Source organism: Scylla paramamosain, chromosome 17 (genome assembly GCF_035594125.1).
Source record: "Scylla paramamosain isolate STU-SP2022 chromosome 17, ASM3559412v1, whole genome shotgun sequence".
NCBI lineage: Eukaryota > Metazoa > Arthropoda > Malacostraca > Decapoda > Portunidae > Scylla > Scylla paramamosain.
The window spans coordinates 12082501-12088931 of NC_087167.1; positions in this window are offsets into that span (position 1 = coordinate 12082501).

The window sequence follows — 6431 nt, forward strand, 5'->3', positions numbered from 1 at the left end:
GCTTACCTTCCTCTGTCCTTAACCTTACTTTCTCCTCTCTCTCTCCTCCTCCTCCTCCTCCTCCTTCCTTCCTCCTTCCTCACCAGTGCTTTCTTTCCTCCATGGTGGGCCATCTTACTCAGAAGGAAAGCGGCAACGTTTGTTTCAGGAACAGGGGGGCAAGGAATATTACTCTTCCATCTTGTTATGTACCCTTCTCTGCTCTCATCCTTCCTCTTGCTCTCCTCTCTCGGCGAAAGCGTTTCATTCATCATGTTGAAGCTGTAAAACATTGGATATAATATTCATTGCCGTTATAATTAACGGTAAATCAGACGTGTAGCCTTCGGGCCTTGGTAAACGTGTTTAAGATGCAATGAGGGAGTAAGGAACAAATACATCAAAATTAATAAGAATTTGCTGTATATATTCAGTAAAACAATTACAAGAAAATCAAGAATGTATATAGAAATAATAATAATAATAATAATAATACGTAAGAGCATGATGACTACAATAAATAGTATGTATTCAAAGTCAGAGGCAGGATTGCTGTGCTTTATGTTGCCAATGGCACACTTTACTATAATTATTATAGTGCACACACACACACACACACACACACACACACACACACACAGGCGTGCCCACGAGCTTTTATAGGAGTCTTCTGTTCACAACACTGATCAGCTGTAGATCAATTAAGATCATTGATCTGGATCTGATTCGAATTCGCTCGTGGTAAAAAGAACGCTCGCGGTCATTACTTATCAAAACAATAACATAAGCATAGCATAAGCATGTCACTGCCTAGCTGTCACAAGCGGTAGGCTGTTGATGCTCGCCACTGTGCTCTAAGGAAGTGTCAACAAGCTACTGCACATTTCCTGAGGAAGTTGGGCCAAGAAGGCCACCAATGAGTCCCAGCCACAGGCTTACCCAGGTAGCAACGAGACTGGGTTCCATGCCTGGCCATGAACCTTGTATAATAAAGTTTCACACAAAGCTCTCTTCACACACAACATGCTGGAAGTACTTGCTGGGGTGAAGTACAGAGTGGTAAAATGAGAAAATATTCGGACTTCAAGTGAGGCTAGCCAGGCCCGCGTGCTGACACTACTGACACCATTACTGAGGCACTTCCAAAGTAGAGATGTATTATTTTCGACTGAACAAGTATCATCTTCCTTTGCCTCATCATATAGTCGTTGGTAAAGGCGATAATGGCCACGTAATTATAATCAGAAGCCATTAAACCAAGGCTAGGTGTGGCTTGTAATGTCTCTCTTGTTTCTGGCATCTGTCACCACCACTATTCACATTGCTGGCACCTGTCACCACCACTATTCACATTGTGCCCACAGCAGCATTCTGCAACGATTCATTACCATTCACTTTGCTCCTCAGACATATCAGCTGTTCTTGCTATAGAGGCTGCTCAGCTGCTAATATGGCCGCCATCAGTAGCTTCAGCAAGTATCGTCTGCACCTCCGGACCCAGATCACCTAGATCATGATCCGGATCACTCATATCAGGATAAATCCAGATCAAGATGTAAATAGAAGACGGGCCACGCTGCCAGATATGAAACAGATCACGGTAAATAGAAGACGTCTTATGTCTTCGGTAGTGGACCTTTGTACTCTTTACCATTAGACGGTGTTTTGGCCCAACACTGTGGCTGGCTATATGGTGAGCTTCTGTACCTTCTTGTGTGTGTGTGTGTGTGTGTGTGTGTGAAGTAAAATTTATTGCCATTCAGTGATAAGCAAATCGTATACATATTTGATATATGGTAAACCTTGGCACAGCTTGCCAAGCCGAAGCTTCCTGGCAGATAAATTTATTGTTCATAACTTATTGTCTGCATCTAATATTAAGAATATTGTAATGAAGCTCTTCAATAAAATATGCTTATGAAACATTTCCAAAAATTTCAGCAATCAAGAGCATGTAGTAGTAGTAGTAGTAGTAGTAGTAGTAGTAGTAGTAGTAGTAGTACTTGTAATAGCAGTAGTAGTAGTAGTAATAGCAGTAGTAGTGAGAGTAGTAGTAGAAGTAGTAGCAGTAGTAGTAAGAATAATAGTAGTAGTGGTGGTAGAAGTAGTAGTAGTAGTAGTAATAGTAGTAGTAGTAGTAGTAGTAGTAGTAGTAGTAGTAGAATAAACGAGTAGTAATAATAGTAGTAGAACAAACCAGTAGTAATAGTATTATTAGAACAAACAAGTGATATTAGTAGTAGCAGGACAAAAAAATGTTAGTAATAAAACAAACTGATAATATTTTTTTTCAAGTAGGAGGGACACCGGCCAAAGGCAACAAGAATCCAATAAAAATAAATAAATAAATAAATAAATAAATAAATAAAAAATAAGGTCCCGGAATAGGGTCCAAAGTGGTAGTAAAAAATTGAAGGATCAGTGTCTTGAAACCTCCCTCTTGAGGGAATTTAAGTCATAGGGAGGTGGAAATACAGAAGCAGGCAGGGAGTTTACTAGAGAGAGGGATGAATGACTGAGAATACTGATTAACTCTTGCATTGAAGAGGTGGATAGAATAGAGGTGAGAGAAAGAAGAAAGTCTTGTGCAGCGAGGCTGCGAGAGGAGGGGAGGCATACAGTTAGCAAGATCAGAAGAGCAGTTAGCATGAAAATAGCGGTAGAAAATAGCTAGAGATGCAACATTATAATAATAAGAAAGAGGCTGAAGACAACCAGTTAGAGCAGAGGAGTTGAAGAGACGAAAAGCTTTTTATTCCACCCTGTCTAAAAGAGCAGTATGAATGGAACCTCCCCAGACATGTGAAACATACTCTATACATGGATGGATAAGGCCCTTTTTAGCAAAGGTTTAAGCTAATAGTTCAGCTTTAGAGATAAATGTGATATCAGTGGTGCCATCTGGTTGAAATAAAGGAGAGAAAGAAGAAGAAGCAAAGTTATTGGAGATGTTTTTGGCTAGATGCTAGAAGTCATGAGGAGAGTTAGTTCTTGAGAAATTTTGACACTTTCTATTAATGAAGGAGTTTTTTGGCTTATTGGAGTGGTAGTAGACCAAAGAACAACGATAATAGTAGTAGTACAACAATTAACAATCGCAATGAAATAAGAAACTTTACAACAAATATCACAATAAAATAGGAAACTTACAACAAATAATGAAAATAACAAAATAATTAAGAATAGCCATTACAAATTTTGCTGATTATACAAGTTTTGGTGATTTTACATATTTTGCTGATTATACAAATAAGATTAATTTATCTTTTAAACATGGCTCGGTTACCATTATTAACAAGACTCTTTAATACCTACGGAGAGTGAATTCCACAGGTGAGGTCCGGAGCACAACAAACTGTCTTGGAAGAGAGCGGTTCTAAACTGTGGACACATTAGGTTGACATTATTACCTCGAGTATTGTGTGAAGTGCTTACCAGTCTGAAAGATTGTGTTCCCTGATACTGTGATAAATTTGTAGATGAATAGTAAAATGAAATACTTATGGATATTTATAAAACTAAGAAAATTGAATGTAGAAAGTAGAACCTGTCTTGACTTAAATTTGTTCATAGAAAACACACATAAAGAAAAAAAAATCCCACATTCATACACGATAAATGAAATGAGTGTGTGTGTGTGTGTGTGTGTGTGTGTGTGTGTATCAAGCCATGATAAGGAATAAAGATTACGAAGTCAAGTAGCACCATCTTCGTATATATGTTCTACATACATAGCTTGACTGTTTCTTTCTGTTGGTGTATGCTGTTCACTGCTATTACTCTCTCTCTCTCTCTCTCTCTCTCTCTCTCTCTCTCTCTCTCTCTCTCTCTCTCTCTCTCCATCATCATCTTCATCTTCATCATCTTCTTCTTCTTCTTCTTCTTCTTCTTCTTCTTCTCCTTTTCTTCTTCTTCTCCTTCTCCTTTTCCTCTTCTTCTCCTTTTCTTCTGCTTTTCTTCTTCTCCTTTTCTTCTTCTTCTCCTATTCTTCTCCTATTCTTCTTCTCCTATTCTTCTCCTTCTATTCTTCTTCTCCTATTCTTCTTCTCCTATTCTTCTTCTTCTTCTTTTTCTCCCTCTTCTTCTCCTTTTTTCGTTATCCTAAGTCCTTAAGCATCTTCCCCGTGACCCATCTTCTAATTTATCGTCAACATTTCCTCATCCTCATAAATAAATACACTGGTATGCAACGTTCATACAAAGAGACGTACATGCATGCCTTCAAAATAGACAGGTACAAGTAAATAAACAAAAAATCCATTGCAAATCTTTTCTTGTTGACATTGTAAGACGTCAGCACTTCCTGAACTTGCTTTGCTTCAAAATCTGGCCGAAGGTCATCCAGCGGCATTTAGCAGCGTAATATTAATCTCTATCGGCGATGCGTGCACATGAAAATTCTGCCCCGTTCCACTACACACACACACACACACACACACACACACACACACACAGTCGAAAAAGTGCCAGTTCCGCAAAATAGTAAACCACCGTCGTAGCACGTCAACAAACACACTCCTAATTAGATTAATGAGACACACACACACACACACACACACACACACACACACACACACACTTGAGCTAGACGCTCAAGAATTACAGTTGATTCTTATAATTTGATATTTATCTGGTTATGCATCTTTAATGTATTCGAAATACTCGATACCGCGCAAAAAGTACCGGTAGTTCAAGTACAGAGGTAGCATCGGAAGTATCGACATTCTAGTACCCATACACCCGTCAATAATACTGTAAGTTTTTCTCACGCTTGCTTGGAGAATTGTATACTCTCTCTCTCTCTCTCTCTCTCTCTCTCTCTCTCTCTCTCTCTCTCTCTCTCTCTCTCTCTCTCTCTCTCTCTCTCTCTCTCAAGTGCATCCGCTCTTATCTCCTTCGCAGCTGTGAGTTACGCACATATATTTCCATGTGCAAATTTTCTCTGATGCCTAAGACATCCATAAGTGAAGCCAATATAGTGAGAGTGATTGAGTGCTACAAATTAAGGCCCAGTACTAAGGAAATATATTAGCAGACTGGCATAACTTATGTTACTATACCCAGCCTGGTTTCCAAGGGCAAGGTTTTGGGAGAGCGTGAAATACTCCATCACATTGGCATCCTGAAGAACTACGGGGCTCTGTTCCTTTAGCTGTATTGCTGTAATGGTGGGATTTTCCTCCAGTTAGCGCCTTATGTAAGCAAAAAAAGTTCCGACCACTTAGGACGTCACCCCTACCAGGTTTGTGGCGGGGCATCTCACGCTCTCCCGGAGACCAGGTGGCGTATTGTAACAGGATTTACGCCAGTTTCCTAACATATTTCCTTAGTACTGGGTTTTAATTTGTAGCACACAGTCACTCTCACTAAGTTACCCTCACATGCATGTCTTAGACATCAGGGGAAATCTGTAGATAGAAATATGTGTGCGTAACCCAGCTACGGAAGGGGTGAGGGCGGAGGCACTTGAATAGAAAGTACACGTTTCTCCAAGCAAGCGTAATAAACTTGACCGTTGTTGTCAATCAAATTATCGGGCGAGAACTCTAGTGTTGTCTACAATAGTGATTTTTCTCGCGGTTCTTCCGTATTGGATACAGTGGCAAAATAATAAGTATGTACGTATGTTAGCGACACACAACTCACCGCGATCAGGTTAAGTGGCGCCGACTATGTTACTGCACTTGTTGAGTGTTTCTTGCTCACGACCACACGTTACCGATGCAGAGCAAGGAGTACGTATCAGTTCAGACAGTATTTTCTGAGCAAGCCTTGTTGTGCGAGGTACTTTCGACAAAAAAGTATCTCAAGGTGATCAAGATGATTGTTTGGTGATATACCTAGTCATTGATAATTCTCAGTAAATATGTTGTCCCATGAGTTCATGTACTTCAAGAAAAGATAATTGCGGTTCCCTAAAAAAAAAAAAAAAAATCACAGTAGACATCTGCCGAAACGATAATTACTCCCAGTAAGGTCTAAAGCACTGTTCAGGGGGTGCTGTGAACTTATCATTAAACCCAGCTGTGACCTCAATGAACGTTTCCCTTTGTGTCTCACAACACAAGGGGGCAGTCACAGCCTGCCCTCTAAAGACAACTCTCTTCCTCCACACAAAACTACAAGCACCTAATAACACACACACACACACACACGCGCGCGCGGACACCGTCATGACCCCAGGACCTCAGAGGTCAACTGATGGAGTTATGTCAACTTTCCCTTCACATTAGCGCTATAGATAACGGTGCCAGCCTCTCTAAACAACGAGGAAAACAACGCCGCTAGCTAGCTCACTCACACAATATACTCATACGTATTCACATGTGTATTTATATAAAGCTACTACATACACACAACATGTTCATGTGCTCACCTATATGGCTGCTACATATCCGCGCTCGTAATAGAATTTACATGAAGGAAATTACACGTACAAAACTTTTAAGAAC